Below are 26,663 nucleotides of genomic sequence, written 5' to 3' on the forward strand. Positions count from 1 at the left end.
CCCTCAGAATGGGAGAAAATATTTGCAAATGAAGCAACTGACAAAGGCTTAATCTCCAAAATTTACAAGCAGCTCAAGCAGCTCAATAACAAAAAAAACAAACAACGCAATCCAAAAATGGGCAGAAGACCTACACAGACATTTCTCCAAAGAAGATATACAGATAGATTGCCAACAAATGAAAGAATGCTCAACATCATTAATCATTAGAGAAATGCAAATCAAAACTACAGTGAGATATCATCTCACACCCGTCAGAATGGCCATCATCAAAAAATTTACAAACAATATATGCTGGAGAGTGTGTGGAGAAAAGGGAACACTCTTGCACTGCTGGTGGGAACGTGAATTGGTACAGCCACTATGGAGAACAGTATGGAGGTTCCTTAAAAAACTAAAAATAGAACTACCATATGACCCAGCAGTCCCACTACTGGGCATATAGCCGAGAAAACCATAATTCAAAAAGAGTCATGTACCAAAATGTTCAGTGAAGCTCCATTTACAATAGCCAGGACATGGAAGCAACCTAAGTGTCCATCATCGGATGAATGGATATAGAAGATGTGGCACATATATACAATGGAATATTACTCAGCCATAAAAAGAAATGAAATTGAGTTATTTGTAGTGAGGCAATAAAGATGTTAAAAAAAAAAAAGTTTACAGGGGAATTCCCTGGTAGTCCAGTGGTTAGGACTCCACACTTTCACTACCAAGGGCCGGGGTTCAATCGTGGTCGGGGAACTAAAATCCCACAAGCAGGTTGGTGTGGCCAAAAAAAGAAAGAAAAGGGCTTCCCTGGTGGTGCAGTGGTTGAGAATGTGCCTGCCAATGCAGGGGACATGGGTTTGTGCCCCGGTCCGGGAAGATCCCATATGCCGCGGAGCGGCTAGGCCCGTGAGCCATGGCCGCTGAGCCTGCGCGTCCGGAGCCCTGTGCTCCGCAACAGGAGAGGCCGCAACAGTGAGAGGCCCGCAAAAAAAAAAAAAAAAAGAAAGAAAGAAAGAAAAGTTTACACATAGAATTGAAGCTTTATCCAATTATTCCTACCCTGCCATCCCAAAATTAATCTCTAATCTTAAATTGGTGATTGTTCTTCCTATTCTATTTTTTTGGTTTGTTTTCTTATTCTTTAGTTCATTATTTAACTACAAACTGTGTATCCATAAATAATATAAAATTTGTGTTTTTAAAATTCTACACATAAAATGCAAGTACATACCTTTAATCCTCTTAACACTGATTCTGAAATTTACCTATGTTGACATAGATGGAGTTCATTGTAACCATTGTATTATAATCTATAAATATAACATATTAATGTAATTTATTCACACTTTGTCTACTAATAAACACATAGGTTGTTTCAAGTAATTTAGAATCAATGGTCTTATGACTGAGCAGGTTTTCAAGAGTTTACCTAGACTATCTCTAGGGGATATGCCTGGAGAAGAATTAATTGTACCAATTTAAGGAATATTAGATTCCTGGAAGAGGAATACCTTGTTAGAGGCATGTGCTATTTCAGTTCCTCTAGATACTGGAAAATTGTACACGTCAGCCAGTAGTCAATGAAAGTTTCATTTCCTCACATCCTTGCCACCACTGTGTGTTGTGAGATGCTGCATTAAGCATCTTTGTGGTTAGACATCTTTTAATGCTTCTTGGCCAACAAGATTCCATCTTTTGTGAAAAAAAAAAAAAAAAAAAAACAAGAAAAAAAAATCTATGGAATATGGAAAGTGCCTAAGCCTATTATGTGAATTAAGAAAGGCTGCAGGGGCTTCCCTGGTGGCGCAGTGGTTGCGCGTCCGCCTGCCGATGCAGGGGGAGTCGGGTTCGCGCCCCGGTCTGGGAGGGTCCCGCATGCCGCGGGGCGGCTGGGCCCGTGGGCCGTGGCCGCTGGGCCTGCGCGTCCGGAGCCTGTGCTCCGCAGGGGGAGAGGCTACAGCGGAGGGAGGCCCGCATACCACAAAAAAAAAAAAAAGAAAGGCTGCAGATGGGCTTCCCTTTTGGCACAGTGGTTGAGAGTCCACTTGCCAATGCAGGGGACACGGGTTCGTGCCCCGGTCTGCGAAGATCCCACATGCCACGGAGTAGCTAGGCCCATGAGGCTGCGCGTCCAGAGCCTGTGTTCCCCAACGGGAGAGGCCACAACAGTGAGAGGCCTGCATACCGCAAAAAAAACAAAAACAAAAACACACACACACACACACACACAAAAAACAAGGTTGCAGAGTACAAGAATACTATACAAAATTCAATTCTATTTATACATACTGGCAAGAAAAATTTCAAAATAAAAATTTAAAACAATTTGATTGAATTCTAGTTAATGATATGCATGCTAAAGTATTTAATGGGAAGTATATTGATGTCTGCAATTTGCTTTGACAGGGACCAAAAAGATTGATCAGTGAATGGATAAAGGGAGACATAAATGGATAGATTTTTAACAAATGGAGAATAGTGGAATATTAATGGTAGAGTCTCAGTCATGGATATATGAATGAATGTTCATTCTAAATTCTTTCAACATTGTTGTGTATTTGAAAGTTTTCATAATAAAATTTTGGAAAAAACATTGCCATTGCCATCTTCTCTATAAATTCCCTTTTGCCAGTTTCCCCAAGAAGCCAATGATCTGATTTCTCCCACGATAGCCTGGCCTATCCTAGATATTTGTATAAATGAAATCAGACAAAGTGTTTTTCATTGTGTCTGGTTTCCATTACTCAATATGTTGACTTTCATTGGTGGGTAATATTCCACTTTATAAATGTATCACAGTAGGTTTACCTATTACCTAACTGATGGTCATTTGCATTGTTCAAGTTTCTGACTTTTATAATTAAAATTCTGTCAGGGTAATTACTCTGCAGGATTTCTAATATGCAGGCAGAATGGAGAATGACTGGACTATGTGGTTACTAAGATTCTTTTCCATTAGAACACTTGGTGTTATGGCTATCTAGGGAAAAATTCAAGGGAAAATAATCGGTGCTACAGTTTCAGCCCTACTTCTGTGACACAAATTTCTCACAATCAATTAATATCTCTCTAACTGGTATACACTAATTAGAATTGATTAAATTAAGCCAAAAAACAGGCTGAAATGTGTCAGATTTTAATAGATTCTTAAAACATAGTTGCTTAAAGTAAATGTGTCTATAAATGTGTCTCAAATAATCATTACCTTGTCTGTATGAAATAGGAATGCAGTCCACACAAAACATAGGTAGACTTCTGGGCATTATAATTGAAAGAGTTTGTTAGAAACACTAATCTTTATTTTAATCTGTCAATTTCAATCAGTTCTATTTTTTGAATAGAAGTAATAACAAGCAAAACAAAGGCCACTAACATGAATTTGAAAAAACTAGTTAGGTACAACCACTACAACCAAATTAAAAAGAAGTTCTTATTGCTAGATATTCTGTTGATGAGTCTCTGAAATTATAATGACTGGCTTTTTAATCATAGTAGTAGAGTGAGTAACATTTGGAAGCATGATATAAATTTGTCTCCATGAATGATTTATTTTTTTAAAAAATTACATAGAGAGATACAAAATAATCTGCGTGAATCAGAAATATAATAGGAGGGAAAAAAACTCAAGCTAGAATTTTGAAAAATGATTTTTCATGATCAATTTTTACAAAGAGCTCACAGTTTTGAAAGAACCAAACAATGCCATATTTAGCAGGAGATCCTTTGCTTTAAAAGTCAAAGCCTACTCAACATATAATAAACCCTCAAACACAATTACCTATTAATACTAACAAACCTTCTGTTAAAAGGATAGGTAAAAGACCAATGCCTCAAAAGAAAAGTGGATAAGAGATATAACTAAGTAAATCATAGTACAGATCTTCCTTGATTTACCATGGGGTTAAGTCCTGATAAATTTATTGTAAGTTGAAAATACTGTGAGTCGAAAATGCATTTACTGCACCTAACCTACTGAACATCATAGCTTAGCCTAGCCTATCTTAAACATGCTTAAAACACTTACATTAGCCTACACTTGGGCAAAATCATTTAACTCAAAGCCTGTTTTATAATAATGTGTTGAATATCCCATGTAATTTATTAAATGCTGTACTGAAAGTGAAAAACAGAATGGTTGTATGGGTACAGGATGGTTGTAAGTGTATCAGTTGTTTATCCTCATGATCATGTGGCTGACTGGGAGCTGTGAATCACTGTTACTGCTTAGTATCATGAGAGAGTATTGTGCCACATATCACTAGCCCAGTAAAAGATTAAAATTCAAAATTCGAAGTACAGTTTGTACTGAATGCATATTGCTTTTGTATTTTCATAAAGTCAAAAATTTGTTAAGCTGAACCATCATAAGTCAAGGACCATCTGTATAAGAAATGTGATTATCACATAAGAAAAAAATTGTAACTATGTATGGTGAAGTATGTTAACTAGACTTATTGTAATCATTTTACAATCTATACAAATATAAAATTGTTATGCTGTACACCTGAAACTAATATAATGCTACATGTCAACTGTACCTCAATAAAGAAATGTGACTATCAAATAAACAAAATGGGAAACATGCAGTCTCATTCATAATAACTGTTTTAAAAATAAAGAAAAATAATAACATTTAAATATTTATGACTCAGATTTGAAAAGATTTAAAAGTCTTAGAATGCCCACTGCTGAAGAGAATCTGTGGAAGCCAGCACAAAAACATACTCTTGATGAGAATGTGAACTAAAGCTGCCTTTCTGGAAGGCAACATGTGACTACATATCAAAATAAAATGTGTATATCATTGGAAAGTCAAAGCCTGCTACCTCGGTAGAATTCTTTGTATTTTGAGGATACTACATGTCAGCCATGCATATTTTCTTCTTCAGATTCATTGGGCATGACTTTATATGCATGGCTCCGATGATAATATTCAATTATTCAGACAAGAATTTGAAAGTAATCTAAAATAGAGGCTCCATCTTGTGAACATGATGTTTAGCTTACCAATAATATTCCGTGGGTTGCTGAAAAAAGAAAGCATGAGTAGTGCTGAATAAAGAGGCAAGCATGGTTCAAGAAAAGGCCATGGGTTCTTTTTATCCTTAGGCCAGTAGGATTTAATCAAGAGTTAACTATTTTTGCACATTAGTAAAGGCAGCCACCAGAGAATATCAGCTGTAAGATTTTTAGCAAAGGAAAAAAAGATAAATGAAAATGTGCTATCACTGCTTCTAGCTTAAATAAGCTCTTTCAATTTGGAGGTCATAAAATGATCAGTCCCCCATGATTTTCCTACTTATGACTCAAAGATAAATTGTTAGATGTTTTCTTTGATGGAAGCAGGATCCAAAGTAGATTAATTTTCACCAAGCTTCAAAGAGATGAAGTGGATGTATTTTGAGTCAATCTAAGTGAAATTCAACTGGTTTAGTAAATATAAAATAAGTAAGCTCAATTGGGCTCAACAAACTCTTACCACAGTAATCCTGACTTTGCAATATGAACTAAAAATAACTAACCAACCACCAGTTTTCACTTTGTTTCCCATGCAAGAGCACTGCCCTAATACTGCTTCTAACTCACTTTGGATTTTACAAAAATCAGATTTTTCAAATGGCTGAATGATCCAGATAAGAGTTGTCAGTCCTCAGATAAAATAGGGTCTTTGAAGAGTCAAAGATATACTGGAGTCACTAGAATGTATGCAGAGTGATGATAAAAACAAGAAGGTTCCCAGTTATATTAAGAACAATTTTTAAATGTAGAAAATATTAATAAGATTCACCTCTGAAAAGACATATAGAATAAGAAACTCTCAAGAAATAGAAGGAGGGGGCTCCCCTGGTGGCGCAGTGGTTGAGAACCGCCTGCCAATGCAGAGGACACGGGTTCGTGCCCTGGTCCGGGAAGATCCCACATGCCGCGGAGCAGCTGGGCCCGTGAGCCATGGCCGCTGAGCCTGTGTGTCCGGAGCCTGTGCTCCGCAACGGGAGAGGCCACAACAGTGAGAGGCCCGCGTACCACAAAAAAAAAAAAAAAAAAAGAAAAAGAAATAGAAGGAAATAAAAATAATACAATAACCATAAAAACATCTGTACTACACTTCAAAGTTTACAACATTTTTATTACATGATTTTTGCCCATCCTTACAGAAACCTTGTAAAGTACATATTATTATACTTGTGTTATAGTTGAAATAACTGAAAGACTTAGGAGGTATCTTGCCCAAGGCAACAGATGTGCCTGGAGTGAACAAACCAAACCCAGGTATTCACTTTTCATTTACTCTGTTAGGTCCTGCGTTTTCACGGACCTCCTGGTACAATGAGGATCTTACTGCTTATTATGCAAAAAGCTTTCATTCTATCTCTTGGAGAGACTCACAGTCTACAGTACAGCATGATACTCTGGTATTTGATTGACTCAGGTTCTCTACTGAGATTTTAGCTACTTGCTATCCTAGGAGAAGCTTCTCTATATTCTCATTACTTCCATCTTATCACCACTACTACCCTCAGCTATTTTACACTGTCCTGGCTAAGGGTATTGCTATAACCTGGACCACTCTCCCACCCTGCCACATACATTGTTAAAACACTTAATTACTGACAACACAGATAAAGTGTGAGTTGCTCACATTCTCACAGACATTTTCATTTGGATTTATAGTCATTCTCAACGGAGCCATACCCAAATCCAGGCAAATGCATCTATCTGTCTCACACTTGCCATTCCCCAGTTTATACAAGGTTCTATTTGCTTGTTGTTGCAGTTCCAGTTAGTTTTGCAATTAAATAATAAAGAACTTAATGTTTATTGAGTGCTGGCAAAGTACCAGGCATTGTACTCTTCCAATGTTTTTAACTCATTCCATAAAACAGAATACTACAACATAGGCATTAGTATCGTCCCCATTTTACAGATGAGGGAACAGAGGCAAAAAGAGGCTGAATATGTTGCCAAAAGACAACAGATAAAGCCCGGATTTCAATCCGGGCATTCTGACTTCAAAGTCTTGTAAACTTATAAACTCTACATTATACTCCACAGAGTGAGACTATTTGAATTTGACAAAAGTTATCAACAGTAAAGCTATTTCTTTAAGGGAAGAGTGGTTGCCTCTGCAACAATAATTAGAACTGTTAGACTAAGTTTTGAATTGAGACAGAGTGAAAAGATTAGATCTGGCAAAAACAAAAAACAAAAAAAAACTTAACTATGTGCCATTTGATTGTCCTTCCCTTCTGTTCAACTTAAAGCAAAAACCAAACTCAGCAGTCTATCTGTATTCATATGATTGCACCCATTATCCTTGCACTCATCATAAGGAGATTAGGAGTGACAGCAACATTAGAGCACCACTAGATGGCACCGTCCACCTCCCTGCTCTAACCTACACTCTTCTTATCACTGTCTTCACAGCCTTCAAAACTCAGCTCATGTATCATTGTCCCCAGGAGGCCTCACCTGAGCCCATGGGCCTGCCTAAGTACCTTCCCCATACGTAATTATGACCCCTCTATTTTAGCACTGGTTGTTCCACCTTGCTCTGAAATCTTCAATCTATGTCTCTCTGGCCTGAAACTGAGAGCTATTTGGAATATTTCTCTACTTGAGAATGTCACAGCACATAGTGCCTAGTACTTTTTAGGAACATAAAGAATTATGTGTGATGATGGATGCTAACTAGATTTCTTGTGGTGATCATTTCATAATATATAAAAATATTGAATCATTATGTTGTATATCTGAACTAATATTATATGTCTGTACCTTAAAAAATAAACAGAACATAAAAAAGAAAAAAACACTCAAACTTCTGAATTTATGTAGTAGAGGATGAGGTGGTTGTTTTTATTTGATATAATTCCCTTTGTGAAACCAGAAACATAAAAGTCTGCAACTAATAAATTTATAGTTGTAATTACAATGATAGCTTTTAATCATGGAAAAATTATGCATCCTCTACAATCCTCAATTTTCTCATCTGTAAAATGTGATAATTCATGGGATTTAAATGAGGATTGATTGAGTTCCTTGTAGAATTGTGTAAACTTTAAATAAGCATTTAAATATTATTATTAAAACCTACGAGGTTATAATTTGCTTTCCAAAATGGAGCAAGGAGTGCCTTTTCTGGCTATGTTTTGGCAATGTAACACTGGAAAAGATGGAGTAAATCACACTTTCTTCAATGTTCTCCTCTATTCATTCTGAAACCAAGCCACAATAAGCCAGTAGAAATCATGTAGAACAGAAGAAGTAGGAGAAGATGAAGAGGAAAAAATGACACAACGTCCTCTGTTCTGTTAAAGTTAAGTGGGTTTTCCTGATTCTTCAATAAACAATTTATTCCCTTATTCAAGTTTGATATAGTGCTACAGTTTCATAATTTTAAGTTTCAGTTTGAATACTGAAAAAGTCTGATTTGTAATACTTCAGGTTAATCTGTCCCTTTCTGTGACCATTAGCCACAAATTTTGCAATGACTTACAAAGACAAGATGCTTCACAATCATTCTGATGTGCCTGCCACTGCAACAAAATTTGAACTACCAAAAGGGATCTCAAGTGTTCCCTGGAGACAGATCTTTCCCATAAACAAAAGAAGCTACTTTATATAATGATTCATTGTGTTGAATTATGAGGGAGCCAGAGGTGAGTAGTCATATGAAATAATCAGTTTATTCATAAAATTGCCCTTAATTTAAAATTTAATAATTTTGTTATCTCAAGTAAGATCAATTTTAGTCAAATCATTTATTACATAACAATTTTGAGTTTCATTAGTTTACAGCTATTTGTTTTCTTTCGTTTTATCAAAATAAAATATAAAAAACATGGTATAAATTTCTTAATGTTAACTTCCTTTGTCACAAACAATAAAGCTTTCCTCTACAGACCATCAGAAAAAAAGTACAATGTATCTTCCAATATCATTTTCAAATGAAATAAAGCTGAACTCAAAATAAGTAGGAGTTATGCCAGACACAGTGGAGACAGATCTGGATCCAGAGCTCTGGATGAAGCAGAGAAGACCCCTGTGGCTACACATTTGGGAATAAGCCAGAAAAGTTCATTTTCCCACATGCAAAAGCAAAAATTCTGATTTCCAAACAATTGCATAGGGGTACTCTACTGGCAAAACTTCCCTGGACCCATCTGGTTCTGTAAGAAGCAGGAAAATTAAGAGTAAACATGAAATCACACAGAAAATATATATTTACAGGAAGCAAGCTCTCCTTATGGCAGCAGGATCAGAGGGCAGAAGAGATGAGAAACTCTGTATTACTTTGACTGTATCAAAATTTAATTTTAGTGAACCCAGACACAAAATCCTGCTAGCCCAAAATATGTCCCTGGCTTCTCTCTTGCAGTGAGCTCACCAAATTAAAGAATTTTTTTAAAAAAAAGCTTTCAAAAGTAAGATCCTACCCAAGCTTATAAGCAGTGTTTGATACATCTATGTCTTTTGACCCAGGAGAAAACTCCCTCTTTGAAACATTATATTCACTTGACTCCCAGGATAACATCTTCTGGTTCTCCTCCTTTATCACTGGTTGCTAACTTTCTCAGTTTCCTTGGTTGTACTGTTCAAGGATTTAGTCCTTAGACATATTTTCATATCTAGGGTTACCCACTCCCCACATTCTATTATCCACTCTTTTTTTTTTTTTTTTTGGCGGTACGCGGGCCTCTCACTGTTGTGGCCTCTCCCGTTGCAGAGCACAGGCTCCGGACGCGCAGGCTCAGCGGCCATGGCTCACGGGCCCAGCCGCTCTGCGGCACTGGGATCCTCCCAGACCGGGGCACGAACCTGTGTCCCCTGCATCGGCAGGCGGACTTTCAACCACTGCGCCACCAGGGAAGCCCTATCCACTCTTAAAAGGGTTTAAATACTGCATATATGCTGATGAGTTTCAAATTTACATATTCAGCTTACACTTCTGACTATATTTCATATTTAACATGTTTAACAAGTTAAAACTTCATATTTAACATGTCCAAAACCAAATTATTTTATTCTCTCCAAACAGCTTCCTCCCTTGGTCTTCTTCATTAAATAAATGGAAACACCAAATTTCTGTTGACTCAAAACAAAAACTTTAACATCACCTCGACTCTTCGCTTCAGACTCCACATACAATCCATAAACAAATCCTGACAATGCACTTGCCAGATATATTAAAAATGCAACAATTTTGTGCCGTTTTAACCACTGCCACTCTGGTTCAAGCCAGCATTATGCTTCACCTTTCACAGTTTTGCTTCTGTCTTTTCCCTGCTTTTCTTCGTTCTCAAAATAGAGCCAGAGTCACAAAGTAAAACTCTTCTATTCAGAGTTCTCCAACAGCATGTAAAGAAAGCACAGTCTTTTCAGTGGTCTACCTATATTAGATTCCTTGCTGTTCTTTGAACACACTGAACTGCTACTGTAACTCCCTCTGCAGGTAATGATTTAATCTCAGATATCCATGGAGGTTCTCCTCTTCACTTTCTTTAGATCTTTCCTTAAATATCACTATATCACAAAGACTTCAGTCTACCTTAAAATAGCATCCCACTTGCATTCTCCACCCACTCATCCTGCTTAATATCCCCTTACACTTTTCAACACCCAGTATATTACACATCAATTTTTTCCTTTTTTTAATCCCCTATGCCGTTCCCCCTAAAACGTAAGGACTTCTAGGGCAGGGAAAGTATGTTTGCCGTCATATTCCTTGTACCTAGAACAACACCTGACATTTGCTAGATTCTCAAAAAAAATATTTAATGAATACTAGATGCAAGAAAATATGATAAACAAAATTATTTCAAATGAGTATGTCAGAAAGAAAGAACTATATATACAGTCAACATTAAGTGCACTTTAATTTCAAGTCAGTTTTGTGGATAAGTTAACGTACCAGGTACTTGACTAGACTGACTCTTAAGTAGGAAGAATGAGATGAGGATAACCCAAGTTAGCATTCAGTCTGTGATATCAATGAACTAGCATATATACAGTTCTAGAGGTATTCCTCTAAATCTTATTCCAATGGATAACAATAATATGAATCATTAAGTGGAAGCTTATCATTCTTCAGCAACAACAAAAAATTATATAAATTTTGGGGTTACAGAAAGGTAACAATAAAATAATGGTTTGTATTTTAAATTATTTCAACTAAAATACATTAATAATTTCCAGATATGGGGAAAATTCCATACACTCTGATTTGCAGAAGTGGAAAAGGAAATAGGGCCATTTATACATGTACATAAACTTTAGTAGCAAATATTTCAATCATTGATTTAAATTGTGCATGAGTATTTGCTTTGTCAATTGATTAAATAGTTAAAGAACTATTATCTGAGCCTTACCTATGTGTCCTGCACCTAAAAATGGAAAGGCATGTCCTCCCCTTAAACCATAGGAAAATGTAAATTAGTACTTTGAAAGAAGCCTGCGGAAATCAATTAATGTAATCTACCACATCAACAGGATAAAGAAGAAAAGCCACAGATTTCAATGAATACAGAAAAGCCATTTGACAAAATCCACACCCATTCATTACAAAAACTCTCAGTAAATTAGGCATAGAGAAGAATTTTCTCAACTTGATAAAGAATATCTACAAAAAACTTACAACTAACATTATACTTAACAGTGAAAAACTAAAAGCTCACCCACTAAGATCAGGAACAAGGCAAGGGTGTTCCCTTTTACAATTGCTTTTCAACTTCATACTGGACATCCTAGCTAATGTAATAAAATAAGAAAATAAAATAAAAGGTATACTGCTTGAGAAGAAAGAAATAAAACTGTCTTTATTCATAGATGACATGATCATCTACGTAGAAAATCCGAAAGAAGAAGAACAAGAAAAAGAATCCCTGGAACTGAAAAACAATTATAACAAGGTTGCAGGATATAACGTTAATATACAAAAGTCAATCACTTCCCATATACCAACAATGAACCAGTGGAATTTGAAATTAAAAACACAATAATATTTACACTAGCATCCAAATAATAAAATACTTAGGTATAAATCTAACAAAATGAAAATTAAAAAACTCTTAAGGAAAGAAGTCAAAGAAAAGTTAAATAAATGGAAAGATATTCCATGTTCATGTTTAGGAGTACTCAATGTTGTCAAGATGTCAGTCTTCCCAACTTGACCTACAGATTCAATGAAATCCCAGTCAAAATGCCAGCAAGTTATTTTATGAGTATCAACAAAATGATTCTAAAGTTTATATGGAGAGTCAAAAGACCCAGAATAATCAACACAATATTGAAGGAGAAGAAAAAAAAAAATAGAACACTACTTGACTTCAAGACTTATTATAAAGATACAATAATTAAGAGTGAGGTATTGGCAAAAGAATAAACAAACAGATCAATGAAACAGAACAGAGCCCAGAAATAGACCCACATAAATACACTCAACTGATCTTTGACAAAGAAGGCAATACAATAAAGAAAATGGTGATGGAACAACTGGGCATCCACATGCAAAAAATTTAATCTATAAACAGATTTTACACCCTTCACAAAAATTAACTCAAAATGGAACTTTGACCAAAATGTAAGACTCAAAAGTCTAATGCTCTTAGAAGATAACATAGGAGAAAATCTAGATGACCTTGGATTTGGTGATGACTTTTTAGGTATGACACCAAAGACATGATCGATGGAAGAAAGAATTGATTAGCTAGGACTTCATTAAAATTAAAAACTTCTCCTCTATGAAGACACTGTCAGGAGAATAAAAACACAAGCTACAGAGTGGGAGAAAATATTTGCAAAAGACAAATCTGATCAAGGTCTGTTATTCAAAATATTTTTTAAAACTCTTAAAACTCAACAATAATTAACCATCCAATTAAAAAACGGGCCAAAGACCTTAACTGACACTTCACAAAGAAAATATATTGATGGCAAATAATCATATGAAAAGATGTTCCTTGTCATATGTCATCAGGAAAATGCAAAGTTAAACAACAGATACCACAACACACTTAGAAGGGCCAAAATCCAGAACACTGACAACACCAAATGCTGGTGAGGTTGGGGGACAACAGAAACTCTCATTGATTGCTGCTGGGAACACAAAGTGGTACAGCTGCTTTGGCAGGAAGTTTGGCTGTTTCAACAAAACAAAACATTCTCTTGACATACAATCCAGTAATTGTGCTCCTTGGTATTTATCCAAAGGAGTTGAAAACTTATGCCTACACAAAAATCTATACACAGAAGTTTATCGCAGCTTTATTCTTAATTACCAAAACTTGGAAGCAACCACAATGTCCTTCAGTAGGTGAATGGATAAATAAACTGTGATACACCCAGATAATGGAATATTATTCAGCCCTAAAAAGAAATGAGCTATCAAGCCATGAAAAAACATGGAGGAAATTTAAATGCATATTACTAAGTGAAAGAAGCCAATCTGGAAAGGGTACATCATGTATGATTTCAACTATACAGCGTTCTAGAAAAGGCAAAGCTATGGAGACACTAAAAAGATCAGAGATTTCCAATGATTAGGGGTTAAGAAGGGATGCAGAGGTGGAGCACAGAGGATTTCTGTTTTCACAGAATAGTAAAACTATTCTGCATGATATATAAATATGACATATATTATCAAATATATATATATATAAAGTGCGGAAATTTGTTTGAGATTGGAAAATGATGACCAGTAATTTGTGGCTCAGTAATAAAAACAGCATTGAAAGATATTAACCATGCATATATGGAATTAGAATTTAATTGAGAAGTCATGATACATTTACCATCTAAACATATTTTCTTCTTCCTTGGTTACTTTAATAAGGCCCTTAGTTTATTAGTACAGACTCAATTGTTTCAAAGCCCCAGTCATTGAGAGAAATAAATGAATATCCCCTTAGTAGCAAAAGAAAAGTGCAAGAATCATTTAATGAGTTTGGACTAGAAATTGTAAATTTTTTATATTCCCAAAGTTTAGCTTATCTAATTGCAATTGGTAATTTCTCTTAAATTTTATAATATAAATCAATCATTACACAGCAATCTAACACACAAAGTCCTGATATATCTTAAAATTTTTCCTCAATATTGACCGTATCTTCTTCTAAAACAATCTCCAGCAAGGAATCTGCACTACCTGAAATTATTTTTGATTGAACATGTTTCTTAAAAAAAAAAAAAAAAAAAAAGCAAGCAGCTATATTGGTACATACTTTGGAGATCATAATATATAAAATGAAAAAAATGCTTAAACAGACTTATGTAAAGTAATATAAAAACAGATTTTGAAAAGTTATGATTTTTTTCCCTTAAAGTTTTAAAATTCCTAATGGGATTGTTCCTAATCACACAAAAATGTCACATATGAATTATTTCTTACTTTGAATATCTGTTAAATTTTACCTAAAAACATGACACAATATAGGTTTCCTGTCTTTTGGGGGTTTTTTTTGGTCATAAACAGGTTTTTTTGAGGTTTTAGTAAATACAATAATCATCAAAATGAACTTGTGAGGGATATTTGGTAAGAAAACCAAATTGACAATTTTTACATTAATACGCCTGCACTATGGCTACAAGCCCACTGAAAGACACTGAATTTAAGTTAGAATGTGCACCTTACCAATCTCCTGTCTTATTTACAAAATGACTATAACCACTTTCACTTACTCCTTAATTCAGAAAAGCAGACCACACCCAAACAGTTTAAGTGTTGCATAAATTGGCAACAGTGGAAATCATTTAATCCCAAATTATTATGGAAACATGCGTTCCCAGGTAAATTACCTTATGCCAAATTCCACTCATTAATATTTTAGAAGTTCAAGAAGATATCTAGAATAGTACAGGGACAAACTCGCAATAGTACCCTGCAACCTAGAAAGCAAGTTGTCAAAGACAAGACTATAACTACTGTAGATAAACTAAATGCAATATGCTAAAGAACGACTTCTATAGTTGATTGATACAGAATGTTATCAGCAATGTTGTTTCATTTGTATTATTACAGAAGGTTTCACAGAGATTAATGGGATATTGAATATGTATAATTCTGCCAAAAACACTGCCAAAAACAGACTATTATATAACTCTTATGTGCAAAAATAAACATGTACTTTAGACCCATGGAAATTACTTAGTAACAACAACTAATTTAGAATAAATGCCTACATTTCTTGAATGAAAGAGGAAAGAGTTCTAAGGAAAAGGAAAAACAAAAAGAGTGCGAAGTGAGAAGAATAAGGATGTCTCTAGCTATAATTTCCATGTTTTAGCAACCTTTTTCATCTATAAAACATAGACCCACGACAACATGCCCAAGTAAATGATAAAAAAAAAAAAAAGTATCATTCCTACCTCTCTTTTGTACTGGTTAAAAGGGAGCATCATCTAGGGATGGTTTTCTGTAATCCGTTACTCTTTTCTTCCTCGTTTTCTAATTCATGGATATAAACCTGTGGAGAAACCAGCAAACAAAAATACATTATCCAAGTGGCCCCTTTAATTGAGAATCCCTTAGAGATTTTCTATTCTTCAACAGAGATCCAAGTATATTTATATTCTGGCAAGTCACACACAGTATAGCCAATAAGTTTCCATGATTGTTATATTATTATTATGAAATTCATAGTAATTGAGATTACTTTTATAAAAGTGATCAACTAACAAATTATAGAGAAAATAAAAGGCATATATTAAACATACTTTTTAAAAAACACTCATTTAGAAACAGTAATTGTAAACTAAAAAGGATTTAAAGTCCCTCTTCATATAATATTAGGAAAGTATATTCTACAATTTAGTATAATTCAATTATTTTCATAAAAGGTATTTTGAATGTGTGTTATGACATGCTAGAGAATGTACAAAGAGCAGCTAAACAGACAAATCCCTTATAAGGGTGTACCTATTAGCATAAACACATATATGAAAATCATGTACAAATATCAAAGCTTTGCTTTAACATTAGTGAGTAGTTTGTGTAGTCAGAAAAAAGGAGTGCACTGTGAGTTACAAGTTCAGACAAGGTGAAAGGCAACAAAGTTATTTTCCAGATCCAAGGAAATCTATAACACTTGAAGATTACTTTTTCACAAGATGAATAATTTGTTTGATTTTTGTAATTTCTCCAACACTTCAGAGGATTCGTGGGTCCATAATCCCTCAAGGACATTCTGATTTAGACACCTCACATTTTTTAGCTCTTTCACAGAAATACACATGCAGAGAAAATGCCTAAAGCCCTGTTAGAATATACCCATTTTATTTCAATCCATAATGTCATCAAAAGGTTAATTTGAAAAGTGACTTCATTTTAATTGCTTTACATATTAGGGCAACCAATGTTTTGGAGAGTTTTTCTTAGACAACTAATTTATGAAAAATCTTAATTTAAAAATTATGTAAAAGGTAAAACTCAAATGTCTCAATTGTTTTTCTCTACTCTTTTTTATGATATTTAAACTTATTAAAATATTATTCACTTATAAAAATGTCAAACCGTACAAGGGTATATTAGGTAAAGCTTACATGTCCTGTTTCATCAGTCCTCAATACATTATTCTCTGTGTATCAGAGATAATATTTGAATAACCATCCAGGGCTTTTTTCTATGCAGTTGCAGAGCCTTTTATGCACACAGCCATATGGATATTTTTAAATAAAAATGAGATCATACTATACATATTTTTTGTAAATTAAAAAATTCCCTCATGGAACAAAAAATCATGAATATATTATTCTCACATTATCACAAATCTACCTCATTCTTTTATAAAGGGGGCAGATGTACTAATATTTATCCAAATATTTCCTAGAGATGGATATATACGTTGCTTTTGAAAATTCCTCTTAAAATATGTTACCTGGATATTCTTATACAGAAGGAGCTGAGCACATGTACAAACACTTCTTTAGTTTGAATATTTCTAAAAGGGTTGCTAAGCCAAGGTATGCGCATTTAAAATTTTGTTAGTTATTCATAAACAGACCTTAAAAGAATTTATTGTTTATATTTCTTTCAGAAGTGTATGAAAATATACATTACCACTCATGTTCAATACCAGATATTGTCAATCCTTTATTTTTTTCCAATATGAGATGTAAGAAATTGTATTGGTTGATGTGAAACATTTTGCCTTTAACGATTTTCAGTAAGTCCAAACATTTTATATAGGTTTCTATAAGCTATTTATATATAATGGATGATATTTTATTTAGCAAGTGTTTTTCATGTATTTATTCTCAACCTGTATTTTACATTGTACCTTTTATATTTCACTGTGCTGATTTGAAATTTTGCATTGCAAAACCCACCAATCTTTTTACTTTACAGTTAAAACTTAAGTAGATATAGAAAGCCTACCTTGTCACTAATTATGAAACAATTTTCTTATATTCCAATCTAGTGTGTGCATATTTTTTCCACGTTGAAGTTATCTGAACATCTTCAACTTTTGGTATAGTATTATCCAGGGGGTTAACATTATTTTTTGACCCAAACAGATAGCTAACTTTTCCGAAATCATTTATTTAATAGTTTATATTTTTGCCTTCCGTTATAATCCCTTTAAAATCTCAGTTTTCTTTAGCCTGCTTTGAGTCCATCTTAATAATGTATTTATATTTCCTCCTTAATTGTACCCTTATTTTGCCTTAATTTATTACCCAAGCTATAAAAATAAAATGTTTGTCTACAATTAAGTAGCACTTGTAGTAAAGAAAAGACAGGCAGACACAACTACACAATCCATTGTTTTCAATTCAATCCCTGTGATAAAATGTCCAGGAGTTTACATGGCCTAAAACTAGAATGTGTACTTACAGCCAATTATATAAATCAGAGTATTTAAAATAACAAAAAATATGTTCAGTCAATATTGCTCTGTAGAACAACTCTAAAAATAGCTGTTGATATTTTCCAAAAAGTCAGAGTTAATATTTGTCACTACAGGTCTTTAAACAACAAATTTCTAAAGGAAATGGGGAAAGCAAGTCAGCAATCAATTCAATATGCTTGTGCATCCCCCTGCTATGCAGAGATATTCATCATTCAGCAGTGAATAAACTCCTCATCCTGCTTCTACCAGGGGGCATTATTGGGCCTGACAGTGAACACTAAAGGAAAAGCGAATTGCAGGCTAGAGAATTAACAAGAGGAAATGAGACAGAAGGTAAACATTGTTCTAATCATTCTTTGAGTCCTTATAATTATGAAGTTAAATCATTCCTTGACGGTTATTATGGTGACAGCCGTATAATGGAGAGGAGGCTGACAGATTAGGATAAAATGTGTTGTGTCTGGGCTTGTATAAAAGGTAAATTTTTTAAAAAGTAGCAAGAAAATGATTTCTTTTATAGAGAAACATCATTTTGACTTTAGTAATTTAACAGTTGTTTATTAAGAGAAAATTTAGAACTAGAAGCCCTTCCCAAAGCAATTTTGAGATGTGTAGGAAATAGGAACAAACTTATTGTTTTGGTAATTGTTAACGGAATTGGACCCTTGACCATGTATTCTCCAGGTGTTTATTACTATTATTTTTATTATTATTGAAATTAAATGTCTTTGGATTGTTCTTTATATTTAGAGTGGTTTAATCTCATTTTCAAATCCTACAATCACAGTTCCTAAGACTCAGCAATTAGTTCAAAAAGAAACCAACTTAGTCTTAAAAATAAGTTTAAGATCTCATCCAAATTCTGCCATCCCACTCCTTAAGATCTCATCCAAATTCTGCCATCATTCCACTCCTTAAACTCATTTACATATATAAATAAATATTGGTCAACATTTATATTTTTTAAATAACGTGGAAGTGAAAGTCACATAACACAAAATTAACCATTTTAGAGCGATTCGGTGGCATTTAGTACATTTATAATGTTGTACAACTACCATCTTTATCTAGTTCCAAAACATTTCATCATTCCAAAGTAAAATCCATTATCCATTAGCCCTCTTCCCCTTTTCCTGGGCAACCACAAATCTGTATTCTGTCTCTATGAACTTACCTATTTCTGGGTATTTCATATACATGGAATCATAAAATATGGGACCTATTGTGTCAAGTTCTCTCATTTTGGAGGTTCTTCTATATTGTAGCTTATATCAGTACTTCATTGACTTTTATGTCAGAACAATATTCCATTGTGTGTGTGTGTATATATATATATAATATATATATATATATATATAATATATATACCACAATTCACTCATCCATTCATTTGTTGATGGACATTGTGCTGTTTCCACCTCTTAGCTCTTGTAAATAGTTCTGCTATGAACATATGTGTACAAGTACTTATTTGAATGACTGTTTTCAAAATTCTTTTTGGTATATACCTAGGAGTGGAATTGCAGGGTGATACGATAATTCTATGTTCAACATTTTGAGGAATCACCAAACTCTTCTACACAGAGGCTGAACCCTTCCCACCAGCAATATATGAGGATTCTAATTCTTCCACATTCTCACCAGCATTTGTTGTTTTTTATTCTTTGTTGTTGTTGTTGCTCTTTGGTGTGTGTTTTTTTTAATACATACCCCAATTCTTAGTGGGTATGAAATGGTACCTCACTGGGGATTTGACTTGCATTTCTCTAATAACTAATGATGTAGATGATCTTTTCATGTGTTCTTTGGCCATTTGTATGTCTTTGAAGAAATGTCTATCTAACATTTGTATTCATAAGCCCCATGAAATGGAAAATAAAGTTTTAAAATTTAGTTTCTTTGCTGTAATTCTTCAAATGGCCATTCTATTCCTTTATCCTAAGAGCAAAAAAAGGTTCCCACTGTTTTATTTTCCATGATCTTTTACTTCAGTTCAGAAGATGTAGGCAAAATGCCTCAGGAACACATACTTTGGAAAGCTGGATAGGCCGCCGCACGTATTGAAAAAGCACTCAACTAAGTCTCTGGAGGCTAAAAAGGAAACTGTGTGCACTAAAAATGGTTTTACCCTATATGCCCATGCGGTGAAATGGAGATGTAATGAAAGGAATTTAAATCATAAGTGAATGGTAACAATAGCTGAGTGACAACAAATGTGGCATAAAATCTAGCAAATAGCTTTTTCTTTTCCCTAAATTTTTGTTGCCCTAAGGCATGTCTCACTTCACAGTCAGAGTAGAACGTTGGAAAACGAAATCTTGGTTGAGGTCCACCCCAACATATTGCTAGAAACTTAATACTTACTAGATACATGAAGTTTCTTTCCATTAATGAAGTAAATACCCTAAACATATATTAAGTCACAACACAGGTCTAAAATGCCTATCAATATAACAAGGAGAAGCCCTTTCTTATGTCTCTTTTCCTCCAAAATTCTATTTCTATTATCTGAAAACATTCTGGCTTCGAAGTTGACTTAATGACTCTTCTAAAGAAACGATCTTATTGGTTTTGAAAATAACCTTTAATTGACTTGTTATTTTTCCTTATTAAAAATGTAGTTACACTTACTAGCCTAGATAACACAGCTTTTAGAATTTCAGTTCATCCATTTACTTATTCACCCAAAAATATTTTTAAATGTCTTATACGGGCTAGACACCATTCTAGCTTCGGATATTTGAAATGAATCCAACACAATCCTGTCCCTTAGGAAGCTCACAGTCTAGTCAAATAGACAAAACAAGAAAATGGAGAGTTATAATATAGTATGTTAAGTGCTAAGATCATTATAAACTCAAGGTTCTGTAAAAGAAGAGGAAGAACAAGTACTCTAGGTAGGAGAACTCATGAAAGTTTTCCAGGAAAAGGGGACCTTGAACTAAATCTTATAGAAGAGGTAAAGCAGGGAAATGCAACAGAAATTCGTTTCATGAATACAATGCCTTTGCTGCCCAAGGATGTTTGATATGCGCTCTCTCATCAGCTACCACAATGCATTGACTTTTACTGCATATCCTGTCTTCAGCCTTGAGATTCCCAGTGATGGCAGCCATAGCACCACATTTTCACCCAAAGCATACAGGGTGATAAAATCTATGGTCACAGTTGTTTTTATTCTTACCAAATTCAAACTCATTGATTGATTGAGTGGAAGCTTTAAGAATACATAAACTGCCACCAAAGTAAACACACGTTGAAAATATAGTATTTTGTCACTGTTAACATATTACTAATGGATGAAAAATTAAGACTAACTATGGACCCTTAAAGCAGTTATATTTAAGATAAAATATATCATGCAGAACAATTTCTTATGGATAAATTTCAAATTTATATAGCAAGTATTATTATTAAAAAGTTATTTGCTTCTAATATTAAAATTATTTGATTGAAATCAAAATTTTTGAGTATATAAAGTATATTTTTTCCAAGAAATTTAACATTGTCACTACTTTTACCTTGAATTTGGTCCCTATTGTGTCTGAAATCCTTTAGAGAGATCTTTGAGTTTTCTAAATGTTATTTTCTAGATATTAGTGGATCCTTGTTTAATCAATATGGGTGCTATATCCACACAATTTTACTCTGCTGGGAAACATTTCTTTCTCTTAAGAGAATGATAGGAATTTACTTGCCTGCTTAAAAATCCACAATGCTAACACAAATGGATTCACACAAAATAACAGCATCTCTTTCTTTCACTCATCTATTGTAAAATCTAACTGTAACCATTAGTAGCCTTCAGAGTAAATAATAATTTGTTCTATATTATTATTTTCCTGAAAACATTAAGTAACTAATACCTATAGCCAAGCTTGGGGAGTTCATGTATGTTTGCGTTTTTTTACTTCAAATTAATGTCATAAATTTATAACTCCTACTTGCCCTGCAGCATGTTCAGTGATATTTGTTATTTATTCAGTGGGAAAATCTCCTAATCGCTGTCAAAGTACTCCATATTGTAAATTAAGAGTCAGAACAGATATCTTCTTTGAAAGGAAGATTAACCCCACCCAGAAAACTGAAGCAAACTCATAATGGTTTATAAGCTCATATGGTTTACTTTACATATCTCAAGCTGCCTAAGGCAACTATAAATGGCAAATGAAATACAAAAGTTTTGAGGTAAAAGATGAGCAAAAATAAAAGGTAATAGGACTAATAGGGAATATATGAATAACATATTTGTTTTTCTTGTCTTGTATAGAACCAAAAAGTAATCAATGGATTGGAGTAAATACGGTCTATAGATTGTATATGAGAAGCATAAGCAGGAGTATAGTGTTATTTTATAAAGACTGATTTTTTGCTCAGTGATACAATGATAATGACAATATCCACCTAGAAGTGTTTTTTTACCAATAATGATATGATGTGGATAAACCACTTGTAAAAGGGTATGGCCATAGTAGATCAATAATTAATAATTATTTTTTATAAAAATCATTGATAAATAACTCTTAATGAAGTACTTAAACTATAATTTTCATTAAAATGTCTGTTAACTATAAAAGAGTTATTACAATGACTCATAGATTATCTGACCAGAGTTTAAAGACCTAGTATGAAATATGAATGGTTAAAATTCTTATTTATAGCCACAGATAAACTGTGAGAAAGAGCTGATAAAGTGAGCAGAAAAGAGGAAAGGGAATTTGTATAACCGAAAGGAAAAAGTAAGATGTTTACATTTCATGGGGAATAAAATCTTGGTCTTTTGGGGAAAAATTAAGAAGATATTTGTATTCCTACTTTTGAAAAGATAAACATTATTTTAATGGTGGATGGCTACTGTTGATTTAGAAAGTCAACACAGTGAAGGTGGGTGATATTTAAACGTCACTGCTCAATTGGCCTGAATAAAACATTACTAGGACTTTAGACATTTCTATTAGCAGTTCAGGGGAAAAAATGGAAAAAGTATATGGCATGGGAGGAAAAAATCTCTCAGAGTAAAGTAAGGCTTGAAAAGTAGCAAGTATAATGTCTTAGAGCAAGAATAACCAATGATTTGGTAGGTATGACCAAGAAGGTAGAGCTCACTGTTCCCCCAAATTCCAGTCAAGGGCTACAGTATCTCTCAGGGACAAGCAGGCCACCAGCATTTCACATCAGCCTGTATTTCACAGGCTGTATTCCAGAGAAGTGTTGCTGAGAAACTGAAGGTTCCTTTCCCTAACCCAGCACTCTCCTGTATGGTAGAGTTTCTGCCTCAGACACAGCAAACTAAGAATACTGGGTCCTGATTGTCTTTGCCTAGGTCACTTGCAGGATGGAACATCCATGCTGGGAGAAACAGCTGAGAAGACTATAAACTAATGCCTCTGCCTAGGCTCTGTTCATAAAACAAGAGTATCACTCCCAGAGCTGTGGGCCAGTATCCCTGCCACCAACTCTGGGGTAGTAACTAAGAGATTTTGCCTAATGATAGAGGCAAATCATAAGACGAGAGAGATCCAAAGTTCTCTCCAAAGTAACTAAATTTATTTGGAACAGAGTGTTGGGAAGTTCATGTATAGAATACTTTTAAAAACTATGTAAATTTTAGCAGTAAGCAATTAAGAGGAAGCTAGTAGATCCGTTAAAAAATTAAGCTTATTTGTAGGTCAAAGTTTACCAAAGACAACCAAGAAAAGGAGATAACTAAGAGTCCTTCTAGGGTGAGAACAAACCACAAAGACCAGCCTCAAAAAATACTCCTGCAAAGGGGCAAATATAGGATATATATCCTATTGGTCCTGTTTCTCTGAGGAACCCTGACAAATGTAGAGGCTATCTATAAACCAAGGAAAGAGGCCTCAGAAGAAAAACAAAACAAAACAAAACACTGCCACCTTAACCTTGGACTACCAACTTTCAGAACTTTTAAAAAAATATATACTTTTGTTGTTTAAGCAACAAGTTTTTTGGTATTTTATTATGGCATCCCAGAAAAACTAATACAGGGGATTACCCAAAACCACCCTCAAGTTCAATAATTCACTAAAGACTCACAGAAGATAAATGCACACGTTATATAAATAGTTATATCAATGCAATGCTTTGTTTGCAATATATATGGATGTAATATGTGTTACAATAACGACATAAAAAGAAGGAAAAGGAAATAGAGTTATATAACAATAATGTTTCTATATATTACCAGAATTAGTATTTCTGAACTAGATTCAATTAAGATGTATATGGTAAGCCCTAAAGCAACCAGTACTAATAATTACTCTAAAATATAGTGTAAAAATCCTTACAGTATTTAAAATGTTATTCACCTAATGAAAGAGAAAGGATGAATAGAGGAACATAAAAGAAATGAGTTACATAGAAAGCAAAATGTAATATGGCAGAGATAAAACCAAATCTATTGATAATAAAATTAAATGTTAATGGATTAAACAATCCAATCATAAGCAGAGATTGTCAGACTGAATATTAAAAAGATGAGATTCAACTACATGCCATTTACAAGACACACAGTTCATTTTTTCCAACTTTATTAAGGTACAATCAATGAATAAATATTATATATATTTAAAGTGTATAATGTGATGTTTTGATATATATTGTGGAATGATTACCACAATCCAGCTAATTTACATATCCAACATCTCATACAGTTACCTTTTTTGTTTGTTTTTAATGAGAAAATTTGAGATCCTACTCTTAGCAAATTTCAATATAAAATAATTATTATTAAGTATAGTCACCATATCGTATATTAGACCTTCAGAACTTCTGCATCATATAACTGAAAATTTGTACCCATTAACCAACATCTCCACATTTCCCCTAACCTTCAGGCTCTGGTCAACACCATTCTATTCTATGTTACTATGAGTTTGACTTTCTAAGATTGCACATGTAAGTGAGATCATACAGTGATTGCCTTTCTGTGGCTTATTTCACTTGGCTTAATTCCTCTAGGTGTATTCATGTTGTAGTAAATGTCAGGATTTCCTTCTAAGGCTGAATACTATTACATCGTGTGTGTGTGTGTGTGTGCGTGTGCATGTGTGTGTGTGTATCACATTTTCTTTACTCATTCATTCATCAATGAATACTTAGGCTGTTTCCTTATTTTGCATACTGTGAATAATGCTGCAATATACATGTGAGTGTAGATATCTCTTTGAGATAGTAATTTTATTTTGTTCAAATATTTACCCAGAAGTGGGATTGCTGGGTCACACAGTAGTTTCCCTTTATGTGGTTTCCTTTTACGTGGTGAGTCCCTTTTTCTCTCACTGCTTTCAAAATTCACTTTGTCTTTGACTTTTGACAGTTTGATTATAATATAAATTAATAATATAAATTGATATAAATAATATGATATAAAGTGATAATATAAATTATGGTGTTTCTTTGGTGTTATAATGTTTCATTGATTTTTCATAATTCTTGATGTCTTTCAGTGCTGTCTTCACATATAGAGAAGCAGTCACTTCCTTCAGTCTTTACTGACTGGCTTTGGGAGAGAAACATCTTCATCAGTCAGTCTGACTAAGGATTATAAGGCTCTCTCAGGTGTTTTCTATGAATGATCCCACCTACAAGAGGGAACTCTTGTTCCCTCTTAGGGCGTAATTTTTAAGATTGTATGCCTTCTCTTAATTCCACAAAGCCAGACCAAGCACTGAGAGCATCCCATTTATTTTCAGGGTCCTTTCAGGACCCTGAAATGCTCAAGATTGTGTGTTTTCTCCCAACCCCACAAAATTGGGCCAGCTTTCTGCACATGCTCTCAAACTATCTGCAAAGGTTTACATGCACCATCCATAGGGGCTGGTACATGGCGGATTCAGCCACTGGGTTGTGGGTGAGGTGTGCAGAATGTCAGAGATGCCCATGGGCCAACCTATGGGTTCTGAAGATGAGGTGTCCCAAGAGGCTCATGGGTCTGATGGAGTCTGTAAAGTGACTTGTGGGATACATGGACCTTTGATGAGTTCCAATCCTTGGCTGCTGTGCTCCCTGCCTTTCCCAAGCCCTCAGCCCTGATGATAACCTCAGTATTCCGAGTGTGGTTAGAAAGAAGTAGCCCTCTTGGGCAGCATCCTGAACAGATAGGGAAGCCAGACACTCACTCACTCTGCTCTCATTTTTCCAATGGGAGAAACTGCAGACTAAGTGGGGGAGGTCTCTGTTCATATTGAGCTGTACCACCTTAGGGGAGGGATGACACTAGTTAAGTGAAACTGTTTTTCTTACCCTCTTCAATTCATCTATTTATGGATTTTTCGCTCTCACAGTGTACTGAAACTTTTCTGCTAAGACTCCTGGATTCCTACAAAAGTATTCTCATTTGTGGGTGATGGTCAAAATCAATGTTCTTTGGGTGGATAATAGTAGAAAACTTCTATACCACCATACTGCTCATAGGAGACACAGTATAGAAAATAAAAGGTTAGAAAAATAATATACTATGCAAACAAAAACCATAAGTGAACTGGAATGACTAGACTAACAGACAAAATAGACTTTAAAACAAAAAACTTACTAGAGATAAAGCTGTATTATAATGAAAAAATGTTTAATTATCAGGAAAATGTAAAACATTATAACATTTGCAGCTAATAGAAAATCATATATAGAGATATAGAGATATAGATATGTTCTATACAAACAGAATAAAGGACAAAAAACACATAATTATCTCAACAGATACAGAGAAAACATTTGACAAATCCAACCTCACCTAGTGATTAAAAAAACTCAAGAAAATGGTAATAGATGGAATTTTTCAAATGATAAAGGACATCTGCAAAA

Source organism: Physeter macrocephalus, chromosome 10 (genome assembly GCF_002837175.3).
Source record: "Physeter macrocephalus isolate SW-GA chromosome 10, ASM283717v5, whole genome shotgun sequence".
In the NCBI taxonomy this organism is placed as follows: Eukaryota; Metazoa; Chordata; class Mammalia; order Artiodactyla; family Physeteridae; genus Physeter; species Physeter macrocephalus.